Below are 22,502 nucleotides of genomic sequence, written 5' to 3' on the forward strand. Positions count from 1 at the left end.
GCAGTCCTGAGAGGAAAGTATATAGCAATACAAGCCTTTCTCAAGAAACAAGAAAGGTCTCAAATACACAATCTAACCCTACACCTAAAGGAGCTGGAGAAAGAACAGCAAATAAAGCCTAAACCCAGCAGGAGAAGAGAAATCATAAAGATCAGAGCAGAAATCAATGAACTAGAAACCAAAAGAACAGTAGAACAGATCAACGAAACTAGGAGCTGGTTCTTTGAAAGAATTAACAAGATTGATAAACCCCTGGCCAGACCGATCAAAAAGAAATGAGAAATGACCCAAATCAACAAAATCATGAATGAAAGAGGAGAGATCACAACCAACACCAAAGAAATACAGACAATTATAAGAACATATTATGAGCAACTCTATGCCAGCACATTAGATAACCTGGAAGAAATGGATGCATTCCTAGAGATGTATCAACTACCAAAACTGAACCAGGAAGAAATAGAAAACCTGAACAGACCTATAACCACTAAGGAAATTGAAGCAGTCATCAAGAATCTCCCAAGAAACAAAAGCCCAGGGCCAGATGGCTTCCCAGGGGAATTCTTTCAGACATTTAAAGAAGAATTAATACCTATTCTCCTGAAACTGTTCCAAAAAATAGAAAGGGAAGGAAAACTTCCAAACTCATTTTAGGAGGCCACCATTACCTTGATCCCAAAACCAGACAAAGATCCCATCAAAAAGGAGAATTACAGATGAATATCCTTGATGAACATGGATGCAAAAATTCTCACTAAAATACTAGCCAATAGGATCCAACAGTACATTAAAAGGATTATTCACCACGACCAAGTGGGATTTATCCCTGGGCTGCAAGGCTGGTTCAACATCCGCAAATCAATCAACGTGATACAATACATTAACAAAAGAAAGAACAAGAATCATATGATCCTCTCAATAGATGCAGAAAAAGCATTTGACAAAGTACAGCATCCTTTCTTGATCAAAACTCTTCAGAGTATAGGGATAGAGGGTACATACCTCAATATCATAAAAGCCATCTACGAAAAACCTACAGCGAATATCATTCTCAATGGGGAAAGGCTGAGAGCTTTTCCCCTAAGGTCAGGAACGCGACAGGGATGTCCACTCTGACCACTGCTATTCAACATAGTATTAGAAGTCCTAGCCACAGCAATCAGACAACAAAAAGAAATCAAAGGCATCCAAATCGGCAGAGAGGAAGTCAAACTCTCACTCTTTGCAGATGATATGATACTGTACGTCGAAAACCCAAAAGACTCCACCCCAAAACTCCTAGAACTCATCCAGGAATTCAGTAAAGTAGCAGGATATAAAATCAATGCACAGAAATCAGTGGCATTCCTATACACCAACAACAAGACAGAAGAGAGACAAATCAAGGAGTCGATCCCATTCACAATTGCACCCAAAACCATTAGATACCTAGGAATAAATTTAACCAAAGAGGCAAAGGATCTGTACTCAGAAAACTATAAAATACTCAGGAAAGAAATTGAAGAAGACACAAAGAAATGGAAAAAAGTTCCATACTCATGGATTGGAAGAACAAACATTGTGAAGATGTCAATGCTACCTAGAGCAATCTACACATTCAATGCAATCCCCATCAAAATACCATCCACTTTTTTGAAAGAAATGGAACAAATAATCCTAAAATTTGTATGGAACCAGAAGAGACCCCGAATAGCCAGAGGAATACTGAAAAAGAAAAGCAAAGCTGGCGGCATCACAATTCCGGACTTCCAGCTCTATTACAAAGCTGTCATCATCAAGACAGTATGGTACTGGCACAAAAACAGACGCATAGATCAATGGAACAGAATCGAGAGCCCAGAAATGGACCCTCAACTCTATGGTCAACTCATCTTTGACAAAGCAGGAAAGAATTTCCAGTGGAAAAAAGACAGTCTCTTCAACAAATGGTGTTGGGAAAATTGGACAGCCACATGCAGAAGAATGAAACTGGACCATTTCCTTACACCACACACAAAAATAGACTCCAAATGGTTGAAAGACCTAAACGTGAGACAGGAGTCCATCCAAATCCTAAAGGAGAACACAGGCAGCAACCTCTTCGAGCTCAGCCGCAGCAACTTCTTCCTAGAAACATCACCAAAGGCACAGGAAGCCAGGGCAAAAATGAACTATTGGGATTTCATCAAGATCAAAAGCTTTTGCACAGCAAAAGAAACAGTCCACAAAACCAAAAGACAACCGACAGAATGGGAGAAAATATTTGCAAATGACATATCAGATAAAGGGCTAGTATCCAAAATCTATAAAGAACTTATCAAACTCAACACCCAAAGAACAAATAATCCAATCAAGAAATGGGCAGAAGACATGAACAGACATTTTTCCAAAGAAGACATCCAAATGGCCAACAGGCACATGAAAAAGTGCTCAACATCGGTCAGCATCAGGGAAATCCAAATCAAAACCTCAATGAGATACCACCTCACACCTGTCAGAATGGCTAAAATTAACAAGTCAGGGAACGACAGATGTTGGCGGGGATGTGGAGAAAGGGGAACCCTCCTACACGGTTGGTGGGAATGCAAGCTGGTGCAACCCCTCTGGAAAACAGTATGGAGGTTCCTCAAACAGTTGAAAATAGAGCTACCATTCGATCCAGCAATTGCACTATTGGGTATTCACCCCAAAGATACAAATGTAGGGACCCAAAGGGGTACGTGCACCCCAATGTTTATAGCAGCAATGTCCACAATAGCCAAACTGTGGAAAGAGCCAAGATGTCCATCGACAGATGAATGGATAAAGAAGATGTGGTATATTTGCACAATGGAATATTATGCAGCCATCAAAAGGAATGAGATCTACCATTTGCAACGACGTGGATGGAACTGGAGGGTGTCATGCTGAGCGAAATAAGTCAATCAGAGAAAGACATGTTTCATATGACCTCACTGCTATGAGGAATTCTTAATCTTAGGAACAAACTGAGGGTTGCTGGAGTGGTCGGGGGTGGGAGGGATGGGGTGGCTGGGTGATAGACATTGGGGATGGTATGTGCTCCAGTGAGCGCTGTGAATTGTCTAAGACTGTTGAATCACAGCTCTGTACTTCTGAAACAAATAACACAACATATTTTAAGAAAAAAGAAAAAGAAGAAGATAGCAGGAGAGGAAGAATGAAGGGGAGTAAGTCAGAGGGGGAGACGAACCAGTAGAGATGATGGAGTCTGAAAAACAAACTGAGGTTTCTAGAGGGGAGGATGGTGGGGGGATGGGTTGGCCTGGTGATGGGTATTAAGGAGGGCACATTCTGCATGGAGCACTGGGTGTTATGAACAAACAATGAATCATGGAACACTACACCAAAACAAATGATGTAATATATGGTGATTAACATAACAATAAAAAATTAAAATAAAAAAATAAAAAACAATCAATCAAATAAAAACAAACAGAACACAGAAATTTATTCTTCCACACTTCTGGATGTTACAAGTCTGAAATCAGGATGTTGACTGGGCCATACTTTCTCTGAATGCAGTAGAGGAGAAACTGTTCACTGCCCCTCTCTTAGTTTCTGGTATTGTCAGCAATCCAAGGCATTCCTTGGCTTGTAAATGTATCACTCCCTCACTCCCAACCTTACCTCCTTGTCACGTGACATTGTCCCTTGTGCTTCAATCTCTATGTGTCTTGTCCTTTCTTATAAAGATGTCAGGCTTATTTAGATTGTGAACCTCATGTTGAATAACTCTGCAAAAGACCCTATTTCCAGATAAAGTCATGTTCACAGGAAATGGGGGTTAAGACTTCAGCATATTTTTTGGGAGATAGAATTCAATGCACAATGTGAAGAATGACTTTTAGTTAAGGTGAACAAAAAGGTTCAATGGCGAACCTTTGAAAGCAGTTGTCTAAGAATTATTAACACTTTTCTAGCTACATGTTTTCACCTGATGTGTCTTTTTTAAAGATTTTATTTATTTATTTTGAGAGAGAGAGAGAGCACAAGTGAGGGGGAGGGGCAGAGGGAGAGGGAGGAGCAGACTCCCCACTGAGGAGGCAGCCCCATATGGGGCTCGATCCCAGGCCCCCAGGATCATGACCAGAGCCAAAGGCAGATGCTTAACTGACTGAGCTACCCAGGCGCCCCATGCCTGATGCATCTTTTACCTTAACCATCCATTTAGAAACGCATTTGTGCTGTTCATGAGTTTAATTCAGAATCACATAATCTAGCTTCATCTCTGGACAGAATTTCAGGTCTGCTCCTACAGAGTTGAATAAAATGTTAACAACTCTTTCTTAAATAGGTGGATTTTACCCTTCATTTCCACCCCAAATTGAGTGATATTGACCTCAGCCTCTTTTCTTTCTCAATGGACGCATCTTATGTCATCTGGTTTCTTAATCAAAATAAGAATCCAGGAAAAAAAATCAAACTAAAAACAGGGAAGCTGGGATTGGAAAAAGAAGATTGGAAATTCAAACTCAGCTCCATAAATCCTTGAGAATGTTTCATTTGATGGTATTTACCTGTTAATTAGGATCAAAGTAGAAAAATTGTATAATAAAACTCATAAAAACATACTGGCTGAATATTAATGAATTCAGTGATGGGCTTCTGTTTCCAGGTAACCGACTATTCCCCAAGAGTATTAATGTTGATTGTAAAACAACAACAGCTCAGGCAGGAATGTTTGCGGCTCTGTTGTACAAAGGCTCAGAATCCCCTAGGCCACATTGCCGCTCATCCTGGGCTGCAGATTGCAGCGAGGGCTTCAAGATCATGCTCTCATTGTTTCTATCATGTCTGTCACCAACTTGAACTACACACTCAAAATTCACTGGGAGCTGGTAATAAATAGATGTTGGCACCCATAGGAAGAGTAGGGAGCTGAATGATTGTCCACAGTGCTAAGGAACATGATGAAGGGGATTTGCATTTTAATCCTCACTCCACTGCTAGTAGATTGATGCCTCTAAGTTTTGTTTCCTTTCTGTCCACAGAAGGAAAGAAAGAGACAAAGAAAGAGACATAGAGATAGAGAGAGAGAGAGAGGAAGGAAGGAAGAAAGGAAAAAAGAGGAAGGGAGGGAGGGAGGAAAGGAGAGAGAAAATTATTAGATTAGCTGAACTACAGAATCATCTGCCGTTCTACCAGCCTGTGGTTAGTCATGATTACAAGAATAAAAGAACAAAACAAACAAACAAACAAACAAAAACACTACTCAATTGTTAAATGGAGGTACTAGTGGAGATAACAGAAATAAACTAGCGTGCCAGAAGGATGTGTTAGGGGCCCAAAGTCAAGATTAGAAAAAAACATTGGTCCAGTTTCAGAGAAAGCAACTAGTGGTCTCCTTGTGATGCACAGATGATCTAATTAACTTCACCTCTCATCTAGCCTCGTGTCTGACCCCTCCCGACCCCATGCCACAGCCCAGTCATAGCTGCCCCTACTCACTCTTCTGATGGAGTCAGAATGAACAAGTGACATGGATGTTGGCTTGTGTTCTCATCAGCATTCATCTGCTCATCAGATCTACCGCACGTGGCAATCAAGAATGATGGGCTAGCCCGGAGCCAGTAGGTATAGCTGTCACTCTCCCAATCCCACTGTCAGTGCCTGATTAGCCTAGGCAATCAGCTTAACAAGAAGGGCCCTGCTCTGAACCTGTGGATACAAACATGGCCGCCTATGGTGAGCTTTCACCTGGGGCAGATGCAGCTAGCCTCCAGGGGGATTTATGACTTTGCTCTTCCCTCAGCAGCCTCCAGCCAATGAGAAGGTTGTCTCCATTCTACATTGCTAGGCTTCATAAAATGCATGCATTGGTAGGAGCAGATCTTCATTTGTAACATTATTTCAGACAGCCACCAGCCTGTAATTTATGCTCACTTTATATCTTATGCTGCTCCTTTCTCATTAACCACATATTTCATATTTTACAGCTGAAACTGGAAAAAAATATCTATTTCCCTGAATCTAACCTAGTCATTGACATGATTTCCCAGAAGGGAGACTAACTAAGGAAAGGGAAAATGGCATTATGGTTATGGATACAGGCTTTCAAATCAGGAAGACCTATGTTCCAGTGGCAGCTCTCTTTCAGCATCTGTGAATCCAGGGCAAGTCACTTGGCCTCTTTGAGCATCTGTTTCTTCATCTATAAGATATGAATAAAATGACCTATGACACAGGATTGTTGTGAGAATTAAATTAGATAGTGTATTTTAAAACATATTGTACTGGGTCTAGCAATTTCAACACTCAATAAATGGTAGCTGTTACCATAATGGTGATGATCACCATTATTATTATCATTATCATGGAAATATGCAAAGAGCTAGCATCCTCAAATTGAGATGGTTAGAGCTAGTTCATATATATATGTGTATATATATATATATATATATATATATATATATATATATGAAAATTGGCCATTGAAAATTGGCCATTGGTGTTATGGAAAACAGACAGGATTTGTAGAAAAAAATATGGATTTTCTTCTGCATTCTGAAACTCTAGTAATTGCTTTCCTGGAGGGGTGAAGACAAGGATATATCATTTAGAATGCCTGATTCTTCCTATCCTCCTGTGTAAAATGGGGGTAGTCATGGCTATGTTGTTGGGTTAGTGGTGCCAAGTGTAAGGGGATAAGAGGTATATTATAAAATGTTACATGTCATAAGATGATTATGCCTTTGAGGGGTGCCTGGGTGGCTCAGTCGGTTAAGCATCTGCCTTCGGCTCAGGTCATGATCCCAGAGTCCTGGGATCAAGCCCCACATCAGGCTCCCTGCTCAGTGGGGAGTCTGCTTCTCCCTCTCCCTGCCTCTCTGGCTACTTGTGCTTTCTCTCTACCTCTCTGTCAAATAAAGAAGTAAAATCTTTAAAAAAAGATGATTATGCCTTTGAATATTGTCCTCTTTTGACACCTCCTTTCCCTTCATTGATCTCCTGCTACCATGCTACTCTTTCCCAGCGGAGTAGCTGCTCTGTAGATTCAAGCCCATTCACACCACTCCCATTGTAACACATGGTCATTGGAGTTCTCCCGGTGCTCTCACCCTCCTACCCAACTGCAGTTAAAGGTGCTCCACCTGATTGTTAGGTACCTGAAACCAGTCAAATTGAGGCTTTGGATTCAATATGTCTTCCAAATAACATATACATTTCTGCATGCAATGACTTACGTAGTATTGTAGGTGGTGGTTCTTGGATGTTTATGGGCATGGGAATATCTTGGGAGCCTTTTTCAGAAGATGTTTTATTACTATTCACTAGGGTGGCTAGGAAGAACAAGAAGGCTGAATTTTTCTTTTTAGAGGATTAACATTTCTGCCAGCACCAAGGAGCTTATAAAACTTAAAACACAGGAGATCACAGATGTCAAATGTGGATCATGTCTGAAGGAAAATGGAAAAAATAAAGAACTTTATTTTCTCTCTGGGTGACAATGGCAGTCACCTTTAGATGAATTAGTAATCAGCTCCGGAGGAAGTCTTTACCCCCATGTAGTGATATTTATTAATGTGTTGGTAGGCTAGAGGCCAACCGCTTTTCCCTGTCGTATTTGCCTAGGCAACCCCAAATCTCTACTTCATATTGTGTTATGACTTCTGGCAAAACACTGCAATTGTTGTCTCCTCGGATGTGAAGAGAGAATTTCAGGACTTCAGGGAAAGGATTTGTGGCTATGGTTTAATGACGCTAATGAGACAAGATGGTCCTGTCTCATAGGTGAGAGAGAAGGTGGAAGTCAGGTTCAATCCTGTGCATAACTTGTCTTGTAGACACACTGTAAAGGAGAGAGAGTTACTTTCAAATCCAGTCGTCAAAAGCCTCTATGCTCAAGGACCAGTGCTTGGCCTATAATTTTTGACTTACTTTTTCTTTCTGAAATAGAAAGAACAAGGACCACTTTAGATTCCTAGCTTGATCTTGATGGTTGGACAAATGAACCATCTACACTTGTCCACAGAATGGAACTCCCCACTTATTTATTAATGATGGACAATAGGTGCCAAAACATTTTCTTACAACAATTTGGTATGTGCCTTTTATCCATGCTTGTTTCCTATGTAACAAGCATGGACGGATGCAGCTTAGGAACTTCAGAAGTATGGCTTGGACCTGAACCCAGATGGCCAGATGCTTATCAAAAGTTTTTGTGAACCATCCAAGCTTCTTGTATGTCAAGAGCTGAAGGAAAGCTCTTTCCTCATGAGCCCTTGGCGTTTTTGGTTAAGACCCTGACTAATGCATAACAGGCTTTTCTCAAAGTTTTGGCTCTTGACCAAAACTTTACAGCGCCTCCCTATGAAGATGCCTGCCATGCAATTTATCTGTGTAATTTATCTCCCCGGGCCTTTGGAAAGGCTGAGTAGAGAACCTCCACGTTCAGATGGAGAGATTGACCATATAATGAAAGAGCATTATCTGTAGTGTTGCCAATGAATGAGGTGAAGTCTTCTTTCTGTGTCTTTTCTCATGTATGTCATTCTTGGTAAATACAGAGTCTACCTTTGAACTTTATTTGTAAAATTAAATAACTTTTATTCTTCATTTTTAGCTCATTTTTAAAAAAATGAATTTGATAGTTTTCATAACTTTTTTTGTCTCAGAGTGGTTTGAGCTTATTTATTCCTTTCTGTATGTCTAAAATGCAGTTAGCTTTGGCCAAGTGAATAGTTGTGCTCAATTAAATGACAAGATTCTTAAATAACAGGGACACCTGGCATGCACATAATGGGTATTGAGTAATGGTGAGCACACACGTAATGAAAAATGTAACTTTGAGCAAAACATAAAGAAATGGAAACACCACATAAAAGATTTTTTCATCATGCAACTTTCTTTTTTTTTTAAAGATTTTATTTATTTATTTGGCACACAGAGAGAGATAGTGAGAGAAAGAGAGAGAGAGGGAGAGAGAGAGGGAGAGAGCACAAGCAGGGGGAGCAGCAGGCAGAGGGAGAAGTAGGCTTCCTGCATGAGCAGGGAGCCTGATGTGGGGCTCGATCCCAGGACCCTGGGATCATGACCTGAGCTGAAGGCAGCAGTTTAACCAACTGAGCCACCCAGGTGCCCCTCATCATGCAACTTTCTTTACAGATTACCACTGCTTAAATCTTTCTCTCATCTCGCATAAACTTCCTTTTAAAAATCAATTTTCAGGGGCACCTGGGGCTCAGGCAGTTAAGCAGTTAAGCGTCCAAATTTTGGTTTTGGCTCAGGCCATGGTCTCATGGGTCATGAGATCGCATTCTCTCTCTCTCAAATAAATAAATAAATATTTTTGAAAAAATTAATTTTCTAATTTGTTTTATCCTTTGTTTTTAAGTTCAGGAAAAGAAGGTCAGAAACTACTCAGAGGCTATTACCAAAATGAAAGCCATTGGTAAAAAAAAAAAAAAATTCAGTTTTTTATACCATGGTGATGGTACTGACTTAAGGCTTCTAGATCCATGCTTACTCATTATTCTCCTTTTTCAGAAAACTTCTCATTCCTTTAAAATTTTTTACATAAACTTTTAATTTCAGAACAGTTTTAGACTTACAGTATTATTGCAAAGAAACTAGTTCCCATATACCAACACTCAGTTTTTCTTATAAATAGTATCTTACATTGGAAGAAGTGTATATTCGTTATAATTAATAAACCAATAATGCTATGGTATCATTAACTGACGTCTATGCTTTGATTTCTGTTCTAAGATCACATTACATTTGTGGTATGTCTTCTTAGGCTCTTCTTAACTGTGACTCATTTATTTTGATAAATATTCACCATTCTTGGGGTTGTCTTAGGTGTTAAACTAGTAAGAGTTGGCAAGTAGGTTTTATTGCATTTGCCAATTGCGTTTGATTGAAGAGCAGCATTGAGGGCTGTTCTCAGAATGACTCTGAGTCTTGCATCTGGTTTAATAGGGATGTGTATCAGAATGATGTCAGCCAGATGAAAAAGGGAGTGAATGGTAGCACATGGGCTTGATGTTGGTTTCACCCAGGCTGTTTAAAATAGAAATAAAATAGAAATAATTACCCCTTACATTTATTAGTTTACAAGACATTTATGAGGCTATAGTCCTGCATGCATGAAACTTCCCCAGTAATGTATTCCATCTCTCTCATTCATCTGAAATTCATTGAACAGATATTGTGTGCTGAGTTCTTGGCTGGTTAATGGGGAAGGGAGATAAACTGGACACAGACCCTGTACCCATAATAACTTGGTATCTGCATAAGAATGATGAATAGTATTATTTACAGAAAAGGACCTTGTATAGAAAAGTTGATCGTTGTAGAACTGATCAGAAGAAAAGGGTTTTTTTATGTTTTTTGTTTGTGTGTGTGTGCGTGCATGCATGTGTGTGCTAAAGTTGGACTGGAGTTAATTGTCCAGATGGGCAGGAAAAAAGAAAAGAAAAGAAGAGGAATGAGAGAAAGGGCTCGTTCAAACTTGCATGGATTGTTGCGGATGAGAATGGGGAAAGGGTGCAGAAACTCCTCCTATGACTCTGACTTCTAGGGAACATAAAGGCAAAGTGATGTTCTTTGCCAGGAAGCCACTTACCTTGGGTCTCCTTTGCCTATATGCACCCCATTTATTCTCCATTCTAAACCAATATATAGGTTTTCAGAATTTGGAAAGGGGTACTCTTGGCCCAACAATTAATTACGATCGATAGAATCTTGATGCTTGGCTTAACTTGGCTGGACTTCTTTCTGCTCCAAACTATGACAGTCTTGAAGCTGATTTGTGAGCGTAGCTTGGAGGATCCCTTTTATCATTTCAAAGTTACACCACAGTGCTCTCTCTGGGAATTCAAATGCAAGAATGGGGGAAGGAAATTAATATATTCTAAAGATGACATTAAGCCAAGCTCTAGGCTAGCTGCTTTTTGACTGTATCTCGTTTAACTTCATTATGAATTGGGAAAGCATGTTGCAAACTTGAAATATTACCAGGGAAAAAGTCATGCACATTTTGGCTCTCCCTCTTAGAAGGTTCCCCAGGACATGGGGAGTAGGGTGTTCTAGCTGGCCTTGACTTCCACAAGTGGGGTCTGTGCTAGATATAATAATGCCTCAAAGGTATCCATCTCTAATGCCTTGATCTTGTAAATAGATTGCTCTCTAAGGCCAAAGGGATCTCCGCAGATAATATTAAGGTTGCTGACCTTAAAATAAATACATGAGGCACCTTCCTAACTCAGTCCACAGTATATGAGACTCTTGATCTCAGGGTTGTGAGTTTGAGCCCCATCCAGGGTGCAGAGATTATTTGAAAAAATAAGGCAGCACCCGGGTGGCTCAGTTGGTTAAGTGTCTGGCTCCTGATTTCAGCTCAGATCATGATCTCATGGATTGTGAGATAGAGCCCCGCATTGTGTGATTCAGTGGGGAGTCTGCTTGAATTCTCTCCCTCTGCCCCTCCCCCCACAAATAAATAAATCTTTAAAAAAAAATAAGGACATTTTCCTGGGTTATCTAGGTGAGTTCAATCTAATGACATGGGCCCTTAAAATCAGAGTACTGTTTTTGGCTGCAAACAGAAAAGGGACAAGACAGAAAAGACAGACAGTGATATCAGAGAGATTGGAAACACAAGGATTTGACCACCCACTGCTGGCTTGGAAGACAAAGAGGGCTATAAACTAGGGAACTGGGTAGTCTCTAAAGACTGAGAATTATGTCTGGCCTCTCATGCCAAACTTAATCCTATAATCACATGGAACTGAATATGGCCAAGGACCTGAATGTGTTAAGAAGTAGATTTGTGGGGCACCTGGGTGGCTCAGTCGGTTAAGCGTGTGTCTTCGGCTCGGGTCATGATCCCAGGGTCCTTGGATTGAGCCCCGAGTCTGATTTCCTGCTCAGTGGGGAATCTGCTTCTCCCTCTGCCCCTCACCCCACTTGTGTTATCTCTCAAATAAATAAAATCTTAAGAAAAAGAGAAGTGGATTTGTCCCCAGACCCTCAGTAAAGAACACAGCCTCATTTGCACTTCGCTTTTAACCCAATGAGAACTGTTCTTGTCTTCTAAAATATGGGACTGTGAGATAATAGATGGGTATTGTTTTAAGCTACCAGTTTGCTGTAATTTGTTTGGACAGCCAAGGAAAAATAATTCAGGAGTCCATGGCACTGACCCAAATGGGACATGTGATAGAGTAGGGATGCCTTACTGAATCAGTGGGCCATGGAATAAAAGAGAAGTGAGGACACCTTCTAAGGGCAGAAGCTGGTGTGAGCCCTTGGAAACACTTGGTAGCAGAGTCTAGACAAAGCTTCAGATCCAAAGGAGACGGGACTAATGTGAGGACATTTGGAAGGAGAAGGGGACAGGGATGAATAGCAGAGCCAAGAGGGGGTCCCAGACTCTCAACAAAGAACTTCTGAAACAGGATTGTGAGCCTTGTCCACTCAGGAAGAGGAAACCATTAAAAAGTGGGGCTGGCTTCCATATGAACATCACCTCCCTTACTGCAGCCAAATGTTCACAATAGACCAATCAAGGGTACTTGAGCTGTGAGTATCCCACATTAGCTGGCTTTGCTCATAGGTTGCTTTACCCTGGTAAGGGTATAACTGGACACTTTGCCCTATGGCTGAGAAGAACCCACGTCCTCAGTTTCTCTTTCACAGATGAAGCATAGTCTGTGGAGCCACACATCACTGTGGGAAAACTAAACTCTCAGTCTATGCTTGCGACGGATTCCTTGTTATACGAAGGATGGCGTATGGTCATTACTGGATAATCTGGGGCAACAAAAGAGGTAGACCCCAAAGGGCAGAGTCCCCTCCCGATTCGTGGCCACTTCTGCTCATCTTCAGAGCTCAGTTCTATCCAAACCTCCACCACAATCCTACCTCAATTCCCAGACTGGCTTAACCTCCAGCCTCCCTTCTGAAGGTGCTTCCCTACATCAGAGAGCTTACCACACTGCAAAATAACTATATATGTCTACACCTTACTTAGTGAATTTAGAGTGGCTATTAACTATGACACTAACATCTGTCCCTCACGCAATGGCTGGAACATAGAGAGCTCTCATACTTGTTTTACAGTAAAGATCATATTGCCTTGAATTTCTCTTTCTTAAGGCTGTGCTCTTGACCATGAGATTGGCCAGTACCTCCTGTTAATCAAATGTTGTTGGAGCCACTGCAGGAGCATCCCAGGCCAGCTTAGGCTGGGTTTAGTTTCCAGGGGCTGTACTGTTTAGGCTAGCTTTTGGTACTTCCACTTTACGTGTTCGTGTGAATGGGTTAGTGTGAAATCGGGGTGAATATCATTACCGTGAGGTGACATAAAAATCCAACCTGTTGCACTGACTATTCCTTGAAAAAGAAGTCAAAACACATGATTATCATGATAAAGCCAGCACATGTGATACGTACTTGCAATATACATGTTACCTGCTTCTCTGTGTGAACCTTGTAGATTTCTACGTGCATTCATGACAGAGAACACCTGAGCAGCACCTTTGACTCTTAGCTACAGCTCATATGTCACTTTTCTGGCAACTATGCACTCGAGGCCTTAAATGTTAGATCTGCCACCCAAAATCTATCAGCCTTCTTGGAAGCTACACACGTCTGCCTCCCAGGCACCGTTACCAGATAGGCGGTAATTGTTCACTCTGAATAGAGACCATATGGACTCTAAATGCCAAGGTTTGAAATATTTTTTTTCCTTTCATTTTGAAAAGCTTTTACTTGAAATATGAAAGGTTCTAAACATTGCTTCATTTCTTAAGGGAAAGAAACAGGGAGGGAAAAAAAAAGTTTCCCACAAAATGTCAGGAAAATGAAACAAAAAACACTCAAGAAAACTTTCCCAATGTGATGTTTTAACTCTCTCCTCATTTATAGGCACAATTAGCAAGGAGCTGGCTCTAATGGACACACACAAAAAATAGATTTTAGCTTATTTTAAATACTGGCGGGAGTGGGGGGGAAACCCATCTTCCCAGTGATTGTAGCAGAGAAATGGACCAATTAGTTGAGGCAAAAAGAGGAGAGAGGCAAAGAAATATTCATTGTTTTCTCTTTCAAAACCCCAGCTTGACAATATGTGTTTTTCTTAACTGGCTCTGGGATGGTAATTAGCGTACTGCAGAGCTGAGCTTGGTGCTGAGATATCGGGGCCTTTCTCCCTGGTCTACATTGTTCACTCAGCAGCAAGAGAGACGCAAAAAGGGAGGTCACCTCGGGCTCCCCATCAGGTTAAAGCTGTAATGGATACAAACGAGCCCTGTGGTTATTTACCACCACAACACGCTCCACAAAACCCTTTGTATACCAATGTCAAATGTTCGGCACATAGGCAGAGCTTCCTTTCTCTGGAATAAATGGCTTAGAACTACCCCCATCCCTGCCCTTTTTGGTACTTAAGGGAGCATAACAGTTAAAGATGGGGAAGGAAATCCACAAAGAGCATCTTTGTGTGGCTGTATAAACTCCAGTGCAGCCTCTGGGTCAGGTGGAGTCACCTGGGCACGCTGGTATGAGCCATTGACTTTTATGCTGAAATCCTGAAAAACTCACCCAGCACCACTGCATGCCAAAAGCTATTTTGGCCACTTATGAAATATTCCTCTAGAGTTCCATTCTTCAGAAACTTGTGTCCCTTTAACATAACAAAATGAAACCAGGTAAAATCAAAGGCGTGTGTAAGTTCCCTCTAAGGTTGGTCTCCTGTTCTCCAACTATCTTTCAATGCTTCAGAGTCAAGAATTCTATTCTCAGCTCCATCTGGCCAAGTCCAGCCTGTTTCAGATACCATTTCCTTTAGGGACATTTTCTTGATCAGTCTCCAACCCAGCAAAGTGACTTTCTTAACTTATTCCTTGTAATGTTTTGTATCTTTTCTCTGACATTTGTTCTCCATTTCACAGGGTAACGATTTGTATACTTGTCATATATCCCTAATATATTTTAACTTTCCTGAAACAACAGGTTTTTGTCACACTCTTTTGTATCTATATGGCATCCAGGACTGTGTCTGATACTTAAACTTGCCACGAACTGATCATCTTTTCCCTGTCCTTCATGTAACCTTGGATATTAACCTATACCTTCTGGCTTCATATTGATTAGAGTTTAGTTTTTCATTATAAAAGATCAATAATCCACACATGGGTTTCAACTCTTGCCCTTCAGATGAGTCAGGCATATACATGTGGTACTCTACCAAAACCACAAAACCCCAATTGCTTCTCTGGGTTATCCAGGTTTCTGTCTATACTCACGTGGCAATTTCTTGTCCCTAGTTTTCAACTGCCTTGGGTTTCCCAGACTTGGATGCACACATGGAATAAGGGGCAGCTCACACTCCCAAGGCATGACTCTATTTTATATGTGCTCTTCCGACTTCCTCTTTGGCATACTCTTTTATAGTCCCAGAACCCTGGCTCACCACACTAGATTAGTGAAGAAGACGTTCTAACCCCAGGCTCTTGGGATTGCCACCAACTGGGTTACCCACACCTAGTGGTCCTGCAAATATTATTGTAGAGTTTTATCATTCTCTGTAGTTTATAAAGGTCATCCACAGATACACACTGTATTTGGCATATTCTTATCATTTTTTATTTCTACCAAGAAATAAGTGTTCTAAAGCATATGTGACTTGCCAAAGATCACAGAACTACCAAGTAGTGGAATGAGGAGTTATTTCCTTATTCTCTGACCCTAAGTCCAATGTTTTTCCTCCATAACATAAGTATAGTTACTTGACCTTAAAATCCTCACATTGCCATGGGCCAAGTTTGCATACTACATATCAGCCTGTCAGAATAACGGGCCCAGAATCAGACATTTTAATGGTCTTCTGGTCATATTCGTCACTGGTAATTAAGGAGGAAAGGCAAACCTAAACCAGGCACATAATAAACCAAGGTCTCCCTGAAGCCAGCTTAGGACAGGAGTGGAGAGGCATCTCCCACAACTTATGCTACTCATTGGGTGACTCAGCTGGCTGGTAGAATCAGGAACCAGGGCCAAAGGCTGAAGCAGATGTTCCCACAGCCTTGTAGCCTAAAAGTTAAATGAGACTGTTGACAGAACTTTCCTCAAGAACTAAGGTTTTTTGCTCAGGCCTAGCCCCTCCAACCCACCCTGCTTTGTCTGGTCAGCAACTTGGGATCAAAGTCTTGTACTGGTCGATAGTTTTCTCTGTATTTGCCAATCTCAGGACAGACTGGGAAGTCATCCAGCAGATCTGTGCATCAGACACGAGGCACTACATCTTCTCATCAGAAGCACCAGCATCCTCCAAGTTCAGATCAGGCACCCCAGATTCATGCGGGGATCAAGATACTGGCAAGCGCAAAGCCTAGATACTGGTGGGTGTATATTGGATCATTCAGATCTTGGTTTAAATCCCAGCCTTCACACTTGACAGCTATAGGCTATCCTCACTGTAAAGTGAAGGTAACAATACATGTTTCTTTACTGAGTTGCTAAACATATTACATGAGGTAATTTATATCAAGTCAGTAGGCTACTACTTGGCACATGTAAAGTGCATGGCAAGTACTTGTTTCCCCATCTACTTCCCCCATTCCTTTGTAAATAGACTGAGTGTTCTCAAAAGTAAGTTTGAATTCTTTGGAGGATATGGATCAGAAAGTGCCAGAACCACAATGGGTCAGAAAGTCAAGTGTTTTCTGACTTGGAGGCAATGACTGTGCTCTTCAGGAATTAGAGGTCCCCCTGTGTCTAGAACCAGCAAACTGTGATGTCAAAAAGAACCACAGCATCTGGCCAGTGGCCCTGGTGGGGCTGGAGCAGAGATGACTCCCTTTTCCCCCCATCGTGTTCTGTGAAGGTCTGTGTTCTACTTCTGTGTCCAGGACTCTGAGATGAAGAGACAGACTAAATAATCTGGTGAGTCTTTGGTCCGAGGGGGCAGTGACTCACAGACTTTCCATGGATCAAGGTCCTTTGGAGCTGCATAAGCCTTATGCTTTGAGAAAAGGTGACATATGAGGAACAGCAGTCCCCCCCCCCCCCCACACAGGAGATGTGCCCATGAATGTTCTGATTCTCCTTCTACACCCTCTAGACAACGCAGGCCCCAGCAGAGCATTGTTCTCATTAGTTACTCCCCTACAACTGGCTTTTAGTACAAATGCAAAACACAAACTCCATCCCAAGGGGCTGATCCTAACAAGCTAACAGTGTAGAAATAGGCACATACTGAAAATACACGGAGAAAAAGGATGGTTTGTGGCATTTTTTTTTTCTAATACTACCTAATTTTCAAACTAAAGCATGAGTAGAGATTAGACAGGTTAGTTAAGGATGGGCCAGAATAAGGGAATCCACTAGGGAGGCAGGGCCTAGACCTTTCCCTGTACCTAGAAGAGCAGCAGATGCAACTGGCCTTGGAAGGGTTGGAATCCAGGTGACCTGGGTAGGACTGAGATCTGTCCCAGAGGTGGAAATCCTTCGAGATTTTTAGAGTTCTTTTTGTTTTTATTTTTTTAAGGTTTATTTATTTATTTATTTATTTGGCACGGGTGGGGGGTTGGAGCATGAGCGGAGGGAGAGGCAGAGGCACGGGGAGAGAGAGACTCCTCCGGCAGACTCCCATCTGAGCATGGAGCCCAACTCGGGGCTCAACCCCAAGACCCTGAGATCATGACCTGAGTCCAGATCAAGAGTCAGCCACTTAACTGAGACACCCAGGCGTCCTGAGATTTTTAGAGTTCTTAAGGCCTGCATCTAAATGATCACAGCCAGGTGAGTTCTGACCCTGGATGAATCATGGTTTCACACTCTAGCTATTATTTCCAAACTCATAAATGACCCCCAATTACATTTCAAAGAAGGAAGTTCCCCCCCATGTGTGTATATATGTGTACACACACACACACACACACACACACACATATACATATCATATATAAATTTGGATTCGTTTGGAGAACAAAATAAATAAATATTAAAGAGAAGCAGGTATACTTAAGGCACTTCTTATTACATATCATATTTGCCAAGATAGAAATGTAGTTCTCTTTCATGTAGAATGGTGCTGGAGGTGGGAAGTCAAGGCCCAGTATGGAGGTTCCACGGTCCTCAGGGCTCCATGTTCCTTCCACTCCTCAGCTCTTCATTTACATAGGTGGGGCCCTCCCTCTCATGGCCCAAGATGGCTATATAGATCTGCTGACATTCTGCTTACATTTCAGTTTTAGCCGAAATGGCCCCAGAGTAGGCCCTGAAAACAAGGGATCTTCAAGCAAAGAAACTACTAGCAGTTTCTTTGGAAGTGTAGGGAGGACCAGGAGAGAAACAAAAAATGATATAGGGAGCAAGAGGTAGTTAAAAGATAATTTATTGGGCGCCTGGGTGGCTCAGTTGGTTAAGCAACTGCCTTCGGCTCAGGTCATGATCCTGGAGTCCCGGGATCGAGTCCCACTTGAGCTCCCTGCTCAGCAGGGAGTCTGCTTCTCCCTCTGACCCTCTTCCCTCTCGTGCGCTCTATCTCTCATTCTGTCTCAAATAAATAAATAAAATCTTTAAAAAAAATAAAAGATAATTTATTGTTACACCAGCCATCAAAGTGGACAACGGGAGCATAATTGGCAAATCATTTCTGGGCAATTGTATAAAATACATGACTTTAAATTTTTCCCACCCAAAGGGTGAGGAAGCTGAAATGTTTGTATGCCGATTTTAGGAAGCATTGGTTGAGAACTGTCCTTAACTGCATCAGTTTGCATTTCTGGTATGCCATACGCAGGCAGTGGCTCTCCACAGTGATGGGAAAAGATGTTCCAGACCCAGAGAGGCAAATCCTTGGCTGTTGGAGCTCACTTCAGAGTTCAGGTGAATGCAGGTAGGTCAATGACAGTCTTGGCTATAACCTCATTGGTCAGAACTTAGTCACATGACTACATTTCATTGTAAGCAATTGGAAAATGTAGTCCTTTATCCAGGTCCATTCATGCCATCTCATAGATAGAGTCTGTTCTTAAGGTGAACAGGGAAAATGGATTTACATTAGGCAACTTGCAGTCTCTATCAAGTTCACTTAGCAAATGGTGTCTCAGTTATACTCCCTAAAGACAATTAGTGAATGAATTAGATTTACATTTCAAAGTGAGTTGACTTGTCAAGATATACTTCTGATATCTAGGACTGAAATCATTCTGCTTTTTCTACAGAAACACTTCTGATCAAAGAACACACTAGGTATTCCTTCAATAAATATTAATCACCTGATTTGAAGTTTAACACTTAAATATTTTTGTTAGCATTCTATTTCTAGCCTGAAAATATATTATGGAGGTATAATTATGTTATAATGATGATTTATGAATTCTTGACATATCAGATAAGTCAGGATCCAGGACCCATGTTCACACTGATTGGGGAAGAAGTCAGAGGGTTTTGTTTTGTTTTGTTTTGTTTTTAAAGAGTATCAAGGATGAAGAGGAAAGAATGATCTACCCTGGCTCTGGTTGCTGAACTACTCCAGGGAGTAATCTCAAACATCCAGTGTAATCAGATGCAAGTTGACTCAAGCATATGGAGGCTGTATCACATTGTGAGGAAGTAAGAACAAGCCAAGAGTAGCATGGAGCAGAAGAGGCTTTAGGGTCAGAGAAACTAGCTAGAATAGAGAAGGTGCAGAATCTCAAATCATCCTGTCTCTGGAGGTACTGTTATGAATTCTAATATAATCTAAGCCAGAAATGAAACCCAGAAGCTTTTTTCTGGAGGCACAGGGCAGGTTGTGATAATGGGATAATCATAGATCAAGAAGGATCATGGGCTTAGAAAGGAGACACATACACTTTTATATCACAGTGCCTTACCCAGGACTTAGTACAGAAATCAGTAACTATCAGTTGAAAAAAATGAATGAACGAGTAATGAATTTCCAGGTTTCCCATGCGATTCAAAGACCGAGCAAGGCTGCTTTGGGAAGTGGCTGATGAAGAAACTATGCTATTTACCTGCATTTTGTTTTTCTTCTTGTAGTTGCTAATTCTGAATCAATCAAACATGAAACTAGAAATTTGAAATGTGCTTTGAAGTTTTCCCCCTTGTAACGTTCATTAGTTTCATTCAGCAAACATTTCCAGCTCCACCTGCCAGGATCACTGTGGTCAGAAGGGATCATGTGGGTGGTTCTAGTCAATGAGACATGAGCAGAAGAACAGTGTGACTTCTGGGCTGAAACTCTGGCCCTCCACACCTTGCTTTTCCCTCTGCCACAGCTGCCCACAGAGTTCCAGGGAATGACTCTGTTGTCCGTCTCAGTCTTTTTTTTTTTTTTTTTTTTAGATTTTATTTATTTGACACACACAGAGAGAGAAGAGCACAAGCAGGGGGAGCGGCAGAGGGAGAGGGAGAAGCAGACTCCCTGCTGAGCAAGAAGCCTGATGTGGGGTTCGATTCCAGGGCGCTGGGACCATGACCTGTGTTAAAGGCAGACACTTAAGCAACTGAGCCACCCAGGCGCCCCTGTCAGCCTCAGTCTTGAGTTAGGATCATGCAGAGCTGAGCCCCAGCCAATACATGGTCCTCTGTAGCATGACAGGAAATAATGTTGTTTGAAGCCTTGGTTTTGGGTTGTTTGTTACCACAAAGTAATCTCCTATAGTGACTGATCTCACCTATCCTGACTGATTCCGCTCTGGGGAGAGTTTATCAAACTTTGAACACATGTTCTCTGTCGCGCACCGCAAATTCTATTGATTTCTCCCCTGGCCCTTTCTTTCTTCTTCTTCTTCTCTTTTGAGGGGGGTGGAATCCACTTATTTCCCTAAGGAGACCCTTTACTGGATATGGAAAACTTTTTTTTTTCTTTTTTCTGCCACTGCTACCAGAAGAAAACTTTCCCTGGGAAACTGATCCTCTTTCTTTATGAGTTTCTGGGTTCAGAACAAAGGAATCCTGTTTCAGAGAGAGATCAAAGAGCCTCTGCACTTCTTTCCTTGCTACTCTTCCTGACCACTGGCTGCTGGATTGAGTAAGGACGGGCAGGAGTTTCATCTGAACGCTAAAGCCTGTTCCCGCCGACATGTGCACATCACACATGCTCCAGTCCCCGGGAATCCTCCAAATTATCTGTGGCAGAATATGCCATGAGTGGCCCAAGGACCACCTTCCTTGCCCCCAAAGAGGTCATAACACGGTGATACCGATGCTTGCAAATACAACAAGAAAACATGACTTAGAAAATGGTATAGTACTGACTAAAGTAGAATTGCGATTCAGAAGATGAGAGATGAATCTTCTCTGAGCCACAACCACGGAGGAGAAATGGGCATTTCTTACAATTAGGACTGGCTCAAGTTAAGGTGGTAATAGAAAGGTAACTGTGTGGAATAAGACAGATGGATACTGCCCAAGCCACTTCGAAGCCTAACTTTCACCATATGATCCCAATGCCCCGATATGCCAGTTGTTATAAAGGGATAGAAGTTATAAAGTGATAGAAGGACAGGAATTCCTGCCTTTTGAACAGAACCTTATGAAATTGCTTCATGAGCATTTGGCACTGCTCCCAGCTCTGCTCTGAACACTGCAAGAGACAGCTTTTCCTAGTGGAAACCTCATTTACAGCTTTAGATTAATTCTATTTCAATGCCGGCAACCGTATGCTTATCAGAGAAAAAAGAGAAGCAAGGAGAAGAAGCCGGCTGTCCCCAAACCATTGTGCAATCTTTGCTCTTGGGGCTGGCTCTTCCCTGCCTCCATTCTTTTATCCTCTTTTATAATATTATTCATTGTGTTAAATCTTCATTAACACCCTGGACCCAATATTACCAGGGAATGTTTTCTTCTCTCAATCTTATTATGCTCAGGCTGTTGTTGGAATTATATTTATTTTATTTTTGCCTGTTGGTATTTTCCTAGCTTCATTTTTCAGAGTTTTATTAACAAACAAACAAACAAACAAACAAACAAAAAACTTCAGTGCAGGCCCTGGGACAGAATGAAATGGCATTGCCAGAAAAATTGATGGGTTTGAGGAGGAGGTTGCCATAGAAACCTCTTAGGTTTTGATGATGGATGATGATAGCCCATCTTCTGGAAAGAACTTGAAACTATAAGGATGCTTGACCCTTTATTGCGGCAGATAGCAAAGGGCCTAGAATTGAGCTTCCAAACAGTACAATGGGGCAGCCTTTTGCATTTCTTTTAGAACACACACACACACACACACACACACACACACACACACACACATCTTTTATAAATAAACAATGACTCTCTGACCTCTACGATAAGAGTCCAGTGCTTGGAAACATGGTAGGGGTAGATGGAAATGAAGTATTTCAGAACATATTTCCTTGAGGGAAGACTTGATCTCGGTTAGAGGGTCAAGGATGAGGTTGTAAATAAAGTCACACACTAGATGTCTGGTTGTTTAGTTCCTCATTTTCTCAACCCCTGTTATGTTGGCCACTGTTAGGAAGCATCTAACTTCTTGTTCATTTCAGGTGGAATTAAGGAAAGAAATAATGAATGGTTGAAGA

General features: G+C 41.6%; 1 long non-coding RNA gene across 1 annotated transcript; it reads left to right on the forward strand.

Annotated features, from left to right (window-relative positions):
• Nucleotides 1-16,824: 16,824 nt before the first annotated feature.
• LOC112839899 (uncharacterized) lies at nt 16,825-19,712 on the forward strand. Its single transcript, XR_003212326.2, has 3 exons — nt 16,825-16,890; nt 18,689-18,847; nt 19,429-19,712. It is a non-coding gene; the product is annotated as an uncharacterized lncRNA (long non-coding RNA).
• Nucleotides 19,713-22,502: the final 2,790 nt, after the last annotated feature.

Source organism: Callorhinus ursinus, unplaced genomic scaffold (genome assembly GCF_003265705.2).
Source record: "Callorhinus ursinus isolate GAN/ISIS: 27379988/994484 unplaced genomic scaffold, GSC_fseal_2.0 scaffold45, whole genome shotgun sequence".
NCBI classification, from domain to species: domain Eukaryota; kingdom Metazoa; phylum Chordata; class Mammalia; order Carnivora; family Otariidae; genus Callorhinus; species Callorhinus ursinus.